This window comes from Mus musculus, chromosome 11 (genome assembly GCF_000001635.26).
Source record: "Mus musculus strain C57BL/6J chromosome 11, GRCm38.p6 C57BL/6J".
NCBI lineage: Eukaryota > Metazoa > Chordata > Mammalia > Rodentia > Muridae > Mus > Mus musculus.
Window position 1 is genome coordinate 6,174,086 of NC_000077.6, and position 15,669 is coordinate 6,189,754.

The following is a 15,669-nucleotide window of genomic DNA, read 5'->3' on the forward strand; positions in this document are numbered from 1 at the left end:
TCCTGCTGTTGTACAGCTAGTAGAATAGGAATTGCACATCATCAGAGTTACTCAACACACATGTGGAGGGGGAGATGGCACAGGGAGCCCGAACACTGCTCTTAAAACACCTTCTCTTAAAAAAGGAGGCAGGCTGGAGACAAGGCTCAGTGGTTAAGAACACTGGCTGCTCTTCCAGAGGACCCGAGTTCAGTTCCCGGCACCCACATGTCAGTTCACAACCATCTGTAACTCCAGCTCTGGCACCCTCACACAGACACTTGGGCAGAAAAACAATGCACAGAAAGAGAAATAAATTTTAAAAAAAAAGAGCTTAAGCTCTCACCTTTCTTAGTCTCATCTCTATCTCTCTTTTCCCACCTCCCATCGCCCCTTCTCTCCACATGACCATGGCCGGCCTCTCTCCTTCTTTTACCTTTTCTCTTTCTCCTTGCCTTTCTACAATAAAGCTCTAAAACTATTTAAAAAGAGAGAGAGAGAGAGAGAGAGAGAGAGAGAGAGAGAGAGAGAGGTGGCTGCTTCAAATCAGCCCAAGCTTCTTGAAGCTGGAGCTATGCTAATAAACAGTATCAATTTACCACCCATCAGAGAATGCTGCAGCAAAGTACTAAAAAGCTCCCAGCCCTAAGTAAGATGGCCACAAACAGGCACAGAAACTCAGACCTGCCACTGAGATCACAGAGCCTTTGGAAGGACTCCAAAGGCAGAGAGATAAGACTCTACCTCTAGCCATGTCAAATGCACTGTGTTTATAGTTCAGCCACGGTAGCCAAAAACAGGAGGAAGTAAAGGAAGAGGGAAGTCTGGGAGGCAGGCCTTGACTGAGTGACACGTGAAAGCTGTCCACGGTTGGGAAGGACGGGAATGGAACAGCGTCCAAGTGCCTCACTCCAGAGTAACCAAAATCAGATCTCAGATGACTCAGCTGTGCAAACAGACAGTCCCTGAACACAGTGGTCTCCCCAAGGAGATGTTCTGTGGTATTCTACAAATATAACACGAGTACCTATATTTAACTCAGACACCTTCCGCTGCTCTAACAGGATCATCAGGAACATGTATACACTCTTGCCTCCCTCACACAAAGGGAGATGTCCACTACCTTCCCACCCTTGAGTGTATTTAAAATAACTCAGCTAAAGAGCTAGGCACATTTTACTAACAAACAGCACTTCATGAGGTTTCCTTACAAAGCACCTCATTTCCAGGTTCTAGTGACAGTTGCTGGACAAAGGCAACCATTATGTATGTTGTCAGCATCTTTGTTTATACAACTACCATATCAAATGGTCACATACACACAGTGTACCCCCCCCCAAATACCCAAAAACTATTGATTATGTCTCCATTAAAATTCCTAAATAAGAAAGCATTAGCCAGATTTGGTGACTCAGAGCTCTAATCACAGCTCTTGGTGGGCTAAGATAGAAGGATAACAAAAGTTCAAAGCCAGCTTGGACAGCACAGTAAACTCAGATCAGAAAAAAAGGAAAAGGAAATCATAAAGTCAAGTATTCTAACTTTCAAACACAAAGGACTGTAAGGGGGGGGCAGCATGTGGAGTAGTGCCGGGTGACTCTGAGAGGTAGGGATTTGTGTCAGCAGATGCCTGCAACCACAGTCACTGAGCAGAGTGTGTGAAAAGCCACACCACCTTGACATGTTCCCATCATTCAGTGAGGCAGAAGCCTAGTCTCAATGCACCTGAACTAGACTCTAACTTAATTTTAGACAAAACATCAATTTTTTTGGCATGGCTTTATTATACCATGAATTTTATAAGAATGACAAGTACTATGCAAATTGGTTTGACTTTAGCCTTTACTAAAAACTGACCACTCATGCACACCACCACAGTGCACACCACCACAGTCTGTCTATCAAGACTCAACCGAGCTTTGCATGCAGTTCCTATCTGGCACCAGAAACTACCTCATTAGGGCCACTGGTATGTATTTAGACAATGACAACTGACTTGGGATCTCTCAACTTTATATGTGTATACACACATAGCAGGTCAACATGGCTTCTCCCCAGTTTTTCTCTGGGAATTCCATTGCACCCAGACCACTTACCCACAAAGTTCTGCCCATCTCCCTAGGCACTGCCTAAGAGTCTTCTTGTAAATGCAGTTCCTATAGCTTACAGTCATTTGTAAAAGGATAAAGCTCAATTTATACTCCACAATAAGAGAATGAAGTCCAAGTGGGTCAGTTATATAAATACAAAATCTCAAACTACACAAAGGTCATTTTTACAGAAGTTTATAGAAACATAGGGAAAAGTGCAAGCATTACAGGAAAAATGAATAATAATCCTCACTTTGATTGAAATTTTCAGATAACAAGAAAATTCATAATAAACACTTAAAATGTTTCATAATAAACATTTTAAACATTAAAGAAAATAAAAAGCACTTACTTAGCAAGGAAAAAAAGAAAAAGCAAAGTAAAAAGATAAAATGAAGAAACATTAAAATAACTTTTAAAGATGAAGTTCTGTATATTATTATTATTCTAATCCTCTCATATACAACTCTTTAAAAATAAAGTAGAAAATAGAACCCCAACATAAAAAATGAAGAGACAAGAAAAATGACTCCTGAACATGAAGTGATAGGCATGTATCTTCACACAAAATAAAAACTATTTCTAGGTTCTTTTTTCTTTCTGACTGTCCTGACCTATGTAAACCAGGGTGGCCTTGAAACTCAGAGACCCACCTGCCTCTGCTTCCTAAATGCTCATTCCCAAAAAGAACCTCCCCACTTGTTTCAGTTTTGAGATAGTATATCCCATAGCCCAAGTAAGCATAGTAATTACTATGTAGCCATAGAAATTATTATATAGCCAAAGCTGAACATAATTTCAAATCCTCCTGTCTCTGCCCTCTCAGGGATTACAGATGTGCAGTACCACGGCTAGCTATTAAAATAAATATTAAAACATCAGTGTGCACTACCTCCCAAATAAATCTAATTCAAATCCTAACTACCCACCCGGTGACTGACCAACTCCAGGAACTGGGCCTCTCATAACATTATGGCAAGGATACAACCCTGTACAGCTATCAGAAGGGATTTGGACAGCACTACCTTGTCATCAGCACCCCACTCCTGGGAATTCATCTTAAGAATACATTCCCCCCAAATTAAAACAACACACAGTATGAAGTTATCACTGTTATAACACATGTCCCAGCAAAACACTGGAACAACATGTAAACTGCCCTGCATAGAAAGCTGGCTGGTCATTTTGCCATGCACTGCACACATTATTACACGGGGCCAATGCTACAGTCATAGGAACAGACCTCCAGTGAGGGAGGATTGCCAGAGCCTGTGGTCAGCTGAAAAGTCAAATGTTGAGAACATAGAGAGTATATGATTTTTTTTATAAGAAACAAAAATAAGAAAAAGCTTGTGCATATATGGATGCTGTATTATTTACCTCTGAAGGGGGGAAAAGACAGAAATTCACCAGAATTCACTAAAACTCAAAAGGTGTTCTCTAACTTGAAATGCCAGGGTGAAAGAGAAACCTAGGGAGGCCCACCCGGATGGAGGGGTGGGGGAAGGATTGTGGGAGGGAGTAACTGGGAGGGAGGCAGTGAGAGGGATGTAAAGTGAATAAGTAAAATAATAAAATTTAATTTAAAAAAAGAAACTGTTCTCTAGAGAGCAAGAGGCAGAAAGAATGTAAAGCAACAAATGTGAACTCACACTTTGAAATGTTTTTACTTGTGAACTCCAAAAGTGATTTACATATTCAAAAAGTAAAGAACAACAAAAACCTCCAAAGTGTTACAATGGTAGAAATGAACCTGACAGTGTGTGAAATCGAAACCCAATGCTATCACGGATGGATGGACAGCAGATGCTGTCACGGATGGATGGACGGACAGCAGATACTCATATGCTCAGCTTAGCCGGCACACTCACTTTCATTGCTCCCGCTCCCTATGGCCTGTCTAGCTGGGAAGCTGTAGCTCATCTCCTAGCTCTGTAGGTAAATAGTTCCTTAGAAGCTGGGTTACAGGGTCCCAAATGCAAAAACTTGCAAAACTATTTAACACAGAGCCAAATTTATCAAAAATCTGTAGTACTTCCTCCTCACAATACCTCACAGCAAAGTACAAGGTAGCCAGCAGCCTGTTAGCACACTCCAAGTCTGCTCTTCCAGCACAACATGGAAACGGGTACCCATGTGGGAAGTGAGGAGCTTGAAACCTTCACGGCACTAACAACACTCTGCCACATGGTCATTTTAAACACCTAGCACAATTTTGGAAATTGAATTATAACTGCAAATATCTGTGTTGGGGATGGATTGTGAGGGTATCAGGAGACCTCTTATGGACAGAAGTGTCTGGAGCCAAGTAGGTACAAGGGTACACTCAGGCCCAGGCAGGGCAAACAGGTCCACATCACAGCTACCCCATTTCCAGGAAACATTTTAAACTCTTATTGTTCTAATTTTCCTTAACCTTATTTCTAAAGAAATGCTCAAATTCTCATAATCATTTGTAGTCAGCCACCATTCCCCCATAACTCCATTGGAAAAAAAGTTGCAAGACTAGAGATCAAGACAGCTGGAGCAAGATTATCCAGCAAAACTCTTCCCACCCACAGGCCCGGCTGATGAAGCAGAACACTATGCAGTCATTCTAGAAAATGCAGCCAGTAACTACCCACCAAGGCTAGTGAGGAGGAGGAGCAGCAGCAGCAGGAACTGACACTGGCTAACAACTACAGAAAGGGGAAATTTTCAACTACAAGAGACAAAGGAGCGGCAGGAGAGTCCTTTAGCTCTGTGGAGCTCTAGCAGCAGCTAACAGGAAGCTCTGGGTAAGCCAAGCAGGGGGTGGGGGTAGGGAGAACACAGTGAACTGCTGCTACCCAGGACCACCAGGTTACAAAGTCCCCAAGAGGAGAGCACATGACCAGCCCACTGATGCAGACCCCTGCAGGTCACAGGAAGAGAGCACTGGCCTCCCAAGGAGAAGACTCTAGTCTGCACTTTGATGGGTTTGGCCACCTACTGAAGGCTGAAGGGAGTCCTAGTATGTTTCCTTCTCTGCATTCAACAGACCAGAGATGCAAGAAAATTGCCTGAGGTCTTCCCTAGATCCCAATAGCAGACAGTACTGCCACTAAGAGACCAGAATCCACAACCCTAGTGAAGAACGGGTAGATGAAAAACAAACACTAGGCAGCAGAAGGCGCTGGAAGGAGGTGAGTCCTTTCCAACGCACACACAGCACAGCACAGCACAGCGGTTCCACCCGCAGATCAGTGGGGTTTGCTTTCAGAGGCAGACTGTGCCCAGACACAATCAGCTGCTCATTTAACTCTGGGACAGCACAACACCCACTCTAAAACTCCCACTCGTGGGTGGCCAGGAAGAACCCTTCCTTTGTCTCGTCCTGACTTGAACTGCATGAGAACTCAAGGGAACAAAGAGCCAGTAAGTCAGAAGCTCCTGACCGCCCTAACAGAGCCAGTGGAGACTGGGCAGAGGGCTTGGGCTGAGCTGACACCCTCAGCCTCATTGCCTCAAGACTCTGAAACAAACGTTTACTCATTCCACATTGGTTGAATCCAATAAACAAACCCAACACATCTGTGAAACTGAGCACATATACATCCTAAGGTTATAGCTGAACTCACAAGGCTGAAGACAATACGAGGTAAAAGGAAACAGCGATAAGAAAGCGCAGGGTGAGGTGTAGGTAGGAGAGGCTGCTACAGGCCTCAACAGCTTCGCAAAATGTCTGAAGCAGGGCCCGACACCCAGTTTCTCCCCTAATTGGGAGGGATGTTCATGGCACACCATATGCTAGAGCATATCTACTATGAAAAGGGAAAGAAAGCCAGCAACCTCCATGGACAGCAACCTCCAGACAGATCTCTAAAGGGAAAAGCAGCTCCTCACCCTGTGGCAGGTTCTCAGGAAGATCCCAAAAAGGCACTGTCTTGAAAGGAGGTGACAGCTCCATCCATGCATGTTACTACCCCAAAGACCTTCCAGGAGAACAAGCTATGGAGGTGGAGAACAGTAATATTGATATCCTAATCCGGTATATACGTGGGTGGGTGTTAGCTTTACACACACACAAATACAAATTTAAAAATACATATATCAGAAACAGCTTTCAAGTAATGATACAAAGAAAGACAACAGTGTCCTCTTCCTCAGGAAACAGCAACCAGAAGCTGCACTGGCGGGAGGGCCCCAAGGGGCCCAGGATTAGGAGACTGAAGTGTCCTCAGTGAATTTGGCAGTGGTCTTAGACGCAGCTTCGGTTACCCATTAAAAAAATCTGACATCACTTGACTTTTCCTGGGTGCATCCCTAAATAATGAGGTTCTGAGGATTCTGACAGCACAGCTGTTTATTGTGTGCTAATTTATGTATTAATTATAAGTCGTGGGTTTCATTGTGGCATTTCCACACTTGTAGAGTGTCCACTGATCAAGTTCAACTCCCATTGTCCCTGCTTGTCCAGCCCACTCCTGCTGAACCCTTCTTCCTCTCTAGTCCTCCTACCTTCACATCTTTATTAATAATTCCATTTGTTTATTTTGGGTCTTCGTTCCCTGTTAGCCCTGGTTGTCCTAGAACTCACTCTGTAGACCAGGCTGGCCTTCAACTCTGCAATCCGCCTGCCTCTGCCTCATGAGTGTTGGGATTAAAGGCATGTGCCACCACTGCGCAGCTAATTTTTTCTTTTTTAATTATTTGTATGGATGTGTGCAATGTTGAGGCCAGAAGGTAATTTGTGGGGGTTGGTTCTCTTCTTCTACTTTGGATCCTAGGTATTAAATTGTCAGATTGTCAGACTTCTGCAAGTGCTTTTAGCTGAGCCATCCTGCCGGCGGGCCCTATTGTTTTTTAAATGACCCACATGAATCACAGAAGGAGCGGAAGTGAGGGGTTCATAAGCAGATGAGCACCTGACCAGCAGGGTGCACTACTACACTGGAGGGAGCACCTTTCCCTCTCCCAGCAACAGCTGCCTGTATATAACTCCTCAAGGGTAGGAGGACCTCAGGAGCTTCCCTCCTCCACGGTGGATGCTATTGGGGTCAGTCTTGTGTAAGTAGCCACAGCTGTCGGGGTTTTCGGGCATGCAGTAGCCATGTTATGGCTGGAAGTCAGCATTCCACAGGACTGAGCCCATTTCTTCACCTCTGACTTTTTTCTCCTTTTGATTCCCTCAGTGTTCCCTGAGGGGTGTAGAAATGTCTCCTTTGTGGCTGAGGACTCAACTCTTATTCTCTCCACTTTGACCAGTGATGGGCTTCTTTCTTGAGGTAATTGGGTTGTGTAATTGGTTTGGGGTCTTTGGGGGTTTTTTTTGGGGGGGGAGGTGTTTGGGTTGTGTTTTTGTTTTTGGGTTTTGTTTTGGTTTTTGGTTTTTTTTTTTTTTTTGGTTTTTTAAGACAGGGTTTCTCGGTTTAGCCCAGGCTGGCCTCGAACTCAGAACTCTCTCTGCCTCTGCCTCTGCCTCCCAAGTGCTGGGATTAAAGGCGTGCGCCACCACTGCCCGGCCAAAAAGAGAGTTATATCCGTGAGTTTTGTCTGCTGTTTGTGTGTGTGTGTGTGTGTGTATGTATTTTTCCCTGGAACTGGAATTACAAATGGTTGTTAGCCACTGTTTGGGCACTAAGATTGGACCTGAGTCCTCTAGAAGGGTAGCTAGTGCTCTTAAACCTCCAAGCCACCTCTGCAGCCCATGGCTTTGCTTCTTTACACTCAAAGCCATCACATTCATTTCTCCCCTCTTGATTCCATCCTCTGCTCCCCTTAGATTTTCTTATGGATGAAGAGTGAGTTTGAAGACCCTACCTTCGGTTGCTAGCTCCTTGGCTCTCAGGGGTTGCTGCAACTCAGTGGGCCTTAGTTTTTTGTTTGTGGCTTACAACCATCCATAACGAAATCTGATGCCCTCTTCTGGAGTATCTGAGGACAGATACAGTGGACTTCATATAATTAATTAATTAATTTTTAAAAACCTGGAATACAGTCACACATTTCTTAGTGTGGTAAGTTCTGAGAACTGCACAGTTAGGTGATTTAGCTGTGGTACACACATCATGGAGTGTGCTTACATAAAGATGGTAGTATATTCATAAGCCTGACCGTCATGTTACTGTACTGAATACTGCAGGCAGTTGTAACATAATGGTGAATATTAATGTTTAAAAATAGAAGGACAGCAAAAAATAGGGTGTAAAAATTAAAATGATACACCTTCTAGGCACTTGCCATGAAGAGATTGCAGGACTGGAAGTTCTGTGTGAGCCAGTGAGTGAGTGGGTGTGAGCACAGATGCCTGGTTAAACTGGGCACTACACTAGAGTTCAGCATTGGCTTAGCTATACTATTCATAAAAAACGTTTTCTTTCTTCTATAATAAACGTTAATATGCCTTTATTGATTTCATAAATTTATTAATTTTTTAAACTTTGACTCATATAATAACACTTGGCTGAAAACGTGAACACATTGTACTTAGTATCACTGTATTTTATTCTTCTATTAATTTTTCTTCATACTCATTTCACTTTATTTTTCTTATATAGAATCTCTTATGTGGTAGCAACAGCTGGAGCCTGGGTCTTCTGAACAGAGACTCTGGTATGGGTTTCTACAAGATGGTCAGTGTACTGGTAAGGAGACTTGATAAACACGGTCTCTTTCCAGAGTCTGGGGGTCAGGTATTGTAGGTCTAGGAGATGCCATAACAAATGACCTTGGCAAAGTTGCCCAGGGTGGCAATGCAGCTCCTGGCTTATGTGGCACAGTCATCAGTGCCAGCACCTCTTTGGACACCACCATAGTGGTCTCCTACCTTGCACAGAACAGTGTGGGGCTTGACAATCTTGCTCTCCTAGTAGCCTCTCCACACAGGGACGAGGGAAACACCAAAGAGAGCTAGCTCCCCCACAAAACTGACCATGCTGCTACCACAGGCTTGACTTGAACACACCAGTTCAGAGAGGCTCATTCCCCTCTCTGAAGCTCTCTTCCTACTCCCTCCACAATAGTCTCTTCAGATCACCAAATCCAGGTTCACCAAGTGCCACCTATGTGCCAAGTACTAGGATCCCCTGCAAACAGGTAGACAAAGTCCCTTCCTAGGAGAGTCCCAAGACCTCTCATCTTCAAGCTGCCTCAGTGACACTCCAAGCCTCAGCCAGCCTCCATTGCATCTAAATGTGAATGAATGCTTTAAATGCAATAGTCCTGATCGTCATAAAACTCCAAACCCATGTCCACAGATCATTCTGAAATGCCACCTAGACCTCTAGTCAGTCTCAATTCCTTAAGTCAATAAAGCGGTAACTCCCCCACCCCCATCTCCCACAGAAGCCTTCCTTCCTGTGCTTTAGTGATTGTCAGCTCCATCCTTTCAGTTGCCTGGCAACAAGCTTGACAGGGAGAAAAATACACTTACATTTAAAATTCTAAGTGCAAAAAAATACATATAATTTACTACTAAAGACAGTCATTATATAGTAATAAAATATAATTTATCACTAAACATAATAAATACTAAACAGTCTATATACCTACAAAACCAAACAAAATTAAGTAAAAGACTTAGAAGCCAAGAAGAGATACAAGTCTCATTTCCAGTTTCTCTACTGGAAAAAAACACATTAAAATTCCACACAAACCTTAAAGACATGCTCTATTCTTAGGTTGAAAAAAATATATATAAAGCTATCAGCCCGTCCTGTTCCAAAACATGAACTGAAGGTCCCTGTAAAACTTTCAATCAAATTCCATATAGAAAAATTAATTCCTATAAAGTAAAGTCTAGGGAAAATGATTAAACATGACTCTTACCAAGTGTTAAAATGTGTTAGAAATCCATCAGAATCTTTTCCAAACAAAAGAAATATATAGTTTCGTGTTTGTAAGTAACAGAAAACCATCCACAAGAACAAATGAAACCCTAAGGTAGGTCAGCAGAAAATGGCACTTAAAGAGCAGGTAAGAGCAGCACAGACCTGAGCCTATGCCTCTCCTGGAGGCTGGAAGGGGATAAGGTTCCCTCATGCAAACTGGCAGTGAGAGCAAATGGGTAGACTCTCGGGGGCCAATTCAGCAACAGCCATCAAAATTTAAAAACCCTTCTGACTCAGTAATTCCTGTTCTGGGAATTCACCCAACTGATACGCGTACACATGTTCCAAGAAACACACACAAGCATATTCGCTGCAGCAGCATCTGTGACACCAGCATCCTGTAAACAGCTTAAATACACCCCACCCCAGGGACCCATTAGATAATGACTCCAATGACTCTAATCCATAGGGTGTAATACTCTATAGCAGTCAAGAAAAACCCTGGCTACTACGTGTCAGTCACTGAAAAGCTTCTGAAAATTCACAAGATATACAAACCACACCCAGACCTATTAGACAGTGAAGGGGCCCAGCAATTTCCGTTCTGCATCCCCAGTGAGGGTAAGTTCAACAGTAGTGCAGAACCTTGGGGCCAGCCATTCCAGGGGGAAAAGGCCCAGATGACACCCTCAGCAGCAACGCGAGCACAAGCCACTTCTCTGGACTGCAAGCTAGGAGAGCAACAGTCCTACCCCAGGTCATTTTAAGGACTATAAAAACGCACATGTGTGCTAAGGAGAGGGTGCCTGGCAACAGAAAGCACCAAGTCAGTACCAGCCGTTTATCAAGCCTGAGCGATCAGAGCACATTTAGGGGATGTGGCAAAGTCAACAGTCACAGATGTGCTGTGTATACACATGTACTGGGTATTATAGGCAAAGTATATGCACACACGAATAAATTTTACAAAAAACACTATGAACAAATTGTCTCCAGGAAGAACAATTTATTTCCATTACATAGCCTTGTAACTTTAAAAATGTTACCCTTAATCCAACTGTGACTTACAAGAAATAGGACAGAGGACATGCTGAACCAGCTCACAGTTAACAATCAGTAAAAGTCACAGTGGCAAGCCCAACAAACAGCCTGATTTCTTTCTCTTCTCTCTTTCCCTCTCCCTCTCCCTCTCCTCTCCCTCTCTCCCTCTCCCCCTCTCCCCCTCTCCCCCTCTTCCCCTCCCTCTCCCCCTCTCCCCCTCTCTCTCTTCCTTCTTTAAAAACGCTTCTGTGGAATTAACCCAGGGCCTTGCACACTACCTTCGGGACAGGGAGAAGAAACTGTCAATTCTGAGCCGTTGGTGTTTGCGGGGTTTTTATAGTCAGATTCAAAAAAAGCATACACCATCAGAAGGAAACAAAGTTTAAACACTTGCTGAAAACACTAAGATGAAATATTATGAGGCAGATCGTTTCAAAATAACAGAAGACAGGGGAGAAGGCCAGACAGTGAGGCTGTCGGGAGTCCTGCACTCTTATGCCCACTGTGACTTCTACTTCAAATTCTACCTAACAAACGCTTTATGAAAAAAAGCAATCTTGCACTCGCAACACACATGCGTGTGTGCGTGCGCGCGCGTGTATGTGTCTGAACACATTTTTTTTTTCAGGTTACTTTTACCTCCACCCCAAGACCCTTCTGATACAGCTTCAATATCAAAAAACCACAAGCTACTGTTTCCTAAAAACAAAGCCTGCTAAGTCTCACTGTGATATTTAAAAACAAAACAAAAAACAAATAAGCTGCCAAATTTTTAAAAAAATGAAAAGCAAAACCAACACCAACAACATTATACCTGCAATCCTAGTACCAGAAAAGCCAGTGAGGCTAGACAACAGGTTCCTAGCTCAAGAGTAACTTATCAAGCGCCTGCTAGAAAGCCAAGTCTTCCTAGTGTGATTTAATCAGGCCCTCATGGCTGGTGTCTGAGCTTCCTTTTAAAGCAGCAATTTCAAGGTGAGTTTGTCTGCAAGATGAAACAGCAGGAAAGCTCCACAGAGTGCAGAATCTAAGGTGACACGTGAACGCCCCTCGCCTCCTAGTGTTCCACTTACTCTCTAGATTTCTACCTCTTAGCACATGCTACGCAGCACCCACCCTTGTCCAAGGACAAGAGTCACTCCAGGCCTGTTATACCCATCAGTGTGCAGAAGAACTCAAAAGTGCAAAAAAGAATGCTGGAAATTCTCCTTATACTGTTCAACAAAATAGAAAGGCATAATATAATGCAAAATAGAAAGTTTACAAATGAGCCAGGCGTGGTGGCGCACGCCTTTAATCCCAGCACTCGGGAGGCAGAGGCAGGAGGATTTCTGAGTTGGAGGCCAGTCTGGTCTACAAAGTGAGTTCCAGGACAGCCAGGGCTATACAGAGACACCCTGTCTCGAAAAAGAGAAAAGAAAAAGAAAAAAAAAAAAGAAAGTTTACAAATACACATATTTAAGTGTATGGGTATGTTTACATACATAGGGATAACTACAGAAAATATCCCAAAATTTAGTGAGGATAGTAAGATTTTCCTCTTTTACAACTTATCTGTTTTCCAAATATTGCATGAGCATTACCCAAAAGAAAAGCAAGTTTCTCTTTTTAGGACAAACACAGTAGTAATAATAGCTAGCCACTGACTGAGTGACACCCTACCAGGAACCATGCTAAGTGGGTGGGTCTTCAGCATTCACTGTCTTCAATCCTCATGACAACCTACATGGAGTGACTTCTGACTACGCCACCATGACTTGACCAAGGAACTACCAATGATGGACACCTGAGAAAGGCCTAAACCACCAAATGGAGAACTATATAAAACTAAACCAAAAGACCAGATTTTCCAGGTAGTGAGTGCACTCAGACTGCCTCTGACAAAGGCCTTGGTCTGACAGCCTGCCTAAGAAGCATCAATGACACAAACGCCACCAAGGCATCAGTGCTACAGAATCAATGTCAACGTTCTCCTGAAACACCTATGCTGAAGCCGTCCTCCAAGGTGAGGCTTAACTGCAGCTGGGCTCCCTGGGAGACGGTCAGGTCACGAGGGCCGAGCAGTCACTAATGAGGCTTAACAGACTGATAAGCAAGGAGCCAAGAAGCTCATCAATATGACAAATCAGAAAGAAGACTGAGGTCGACCAGCCACAGCGCACATGGCTATACCGCTAGGAGGTAAAAGCAGTAAGATCAGGAGGAGTTCAAACCATACTCGGCTAAACAGTGAGCTTGAGGCCAGTCTGAAGCCAGACCCAGTTTTCAAAGGAAAAGAAAAAGGAAAAAAGAGAAGTGTGGGGGGGGGGGGGTGATTACAACAATAAAAACCGCTGGTAACAGAGCCTAGTGGAGCACTTATGTAGCATACACCAGCACTGCACAAGACATGGTATACTGTCAGGAACCTCTTCCAAATGATGCAATTCTCTTCCCAGGAAATGCCTAGGTCCCTGTAACACCTAGGCACAAAGGACACACTGCCAAAACTATGAAAACACACTAATACTGATGGCTTCCTTTAGTGCCATACTCAAGTAAGCGAAGCAGCTCATACGCCATGCAGTCCATGAAGCCCTCCCCTCACACTGCCCCACTCTACTACTAGCACAGGCAGGGGAAATCAACACAACAGCATGGGGTCACTCATCCAAGAATAAAAAACGCACTTGGTCCTAGCACCTAGTATCTAGGTGATAACTGATACTCCTTTTGACTGTTTTGTTGTGGGTTTGGGGGTGGGGGCCATCTTGGTTTTGTCTACCCAGTTATGGTTTTTCTCTTTTGTCTTTGTCTTTTTGAAGATGAGGGTTTCCTCTCGAGTCCAAACCAGCCCGAAACACCGTGGCTGGGTGATAATTGATATTCTTATTACGACTTTTTCCCCCTTCCTTCCTTTATAAAGGGCTCTACTCATGATTTATATAAGAAAAACAGAGCTGCCACATGCTGTCAAGAGCCTTTCATCTGCATTTCCAGACCTAGCCACTTTTCCAATGCCTTCAGCACCACCTGCAGGTGGAGAGCCTGAACTGCAGGTGCTCTGATAGCTTGCTTGGCTGTGAGTGCTGGGATGAAGCCAAGAGGTCTTACATACCAAGCAGACGATGTAAAAAGAGCTGATGACTGGCAGGAGACGGTGAAAGCTGTTATGTTCCTTCTTTCCACAAGTACTAGCCATGCTCACAGACATTGGTCACTGACCAACTACAACACAGACACTAAGACAAAGTGTCTACTATGGACAGCTCCCAAGCCTATACAAGTAAGATGTGCTTTACAGTCTTGCATAAGCAGCACGTTTTTTTTGTACCTAAATAGGTGGAAATTAAGTGGGTGTTTCAAGCACCCAGGTACTTCTCTGTTCCCTTTGTTTCTTCTTCTCCTCGTTCCTTAAGTGGACTTTTACTGTGGTGCCCAGTCTGACTGGTCTTAAACTTGCAAGCAATTTTTCCACCACAGCCTCTCCTGTGCCACCACCATGCCAGGCTCAGACTGGAAGACTTCTGACAGCAGGCTGAAACAACAAGACTTAGAGCAACTGGGGCCTATTAGTAAGGGAGATAGCAACAGGGTGACAGCAGATATCCTTCAACTATACCCCTCAGTCACCTCAAAAATACTGTCCCTGTAGCTTTGGGTGAACTCTACATCATTACACATAGGTAAAATATATGCTGCAGCCAGCCATGATGGTACACACCTGCAATTCCAGTATTGGGAGGGTGGAGGCAGGAGGATCACACAAGGTTAAAAACAGCCTAGGCTACACAGCAAGACCCTGTCTCCAAAGCAAAAGCAAAATAAGAAAAATGTTAAAATAATTCTTAAAAAAATCTGCCCACAAAATGACTCAGCTGGTAGGGCACTTGTCACTAAACCTGGTGGCCTAAGCTTAGTCCCAGCACCCACACGATGTAAGGAAAGAACATACACACAAAAATAAATATAATGTTTTAAAGATATTACCATAAAGCTTATTTTAAGGCAAAGCACTGGTAACAACGCAGGGCCCGAGGCTAGGAAGGAAGAAGCACAGTGCAGCCTGGCCAACACAAACGTCTCTCCCATGGCTGTGAGGATTACACAAGACTATCTGAAAGAAGTCATAACTATTCCAAAGGAGAGTTCATTGCTCTGTTCCAAAGACACAAAATGATTGCTTCTCAGCATTTTGGCTGTGATGATGAAGTGTTAAACACAGACAAAAAATATGAAGTTTAATAACCAGGCACACAGTTAATACCTTTAATCCCAGCAAGGAGAGACAAAGGCAGACAGATCTTTGTATTTCAGACCAGCCTAGTCTACATAGCAAGTTCCAAGCCAGCCAGGATTACACAGTGAGAACCTGTATCAAAAAACAAACAAAGGCAGAAACAACAAAAACTCCAAAAAACAGTATACTATATACACTAATAAACAACTTGTAGGAAAAAATGGATGCGCAAAGTATAAATACATTATCATCTTGTCTTTCTTTCCCCCAGCACTTATGCCAAATTTTGTTAGGCATGTCAAGGGACTTCACCGAAGAGGAACACCTGTCAATGCTGTGTAGAGTCAGCAATGCTTCTCTAACACAGGCCATTAGAAACAGCAGTCAAACACGGGGGTGCAGGAAGAAAGCAGCATCAAAGACAGGCATGGTAGCACACACCTGTAATCGCAGAGCTTGAGATAGAAAGAGTCAGGAGTTCAAGGCCATCCTGGGCCATAAGATCAGACTTAAAAAACCAAAGGAGGAAAAAAGAAAAAGAGAAATCGGT

The 15,669-nt window shown here is 43.7% G+C and overlaps 1 protein-coding gene across 3 annotated transcripts in view; it reads right to left on the bottom strand.

Annotated features, from left to right (window-relative positions):
- Nudcd3 (NudC domain containing 3) overlaps positions 1-15,669 on the bottom strand; it is a 95,929-nt gene that overhangs the window by 68,395 nt on the left and 11,865 nt on the right. The window lies entirely within an intron of this gene.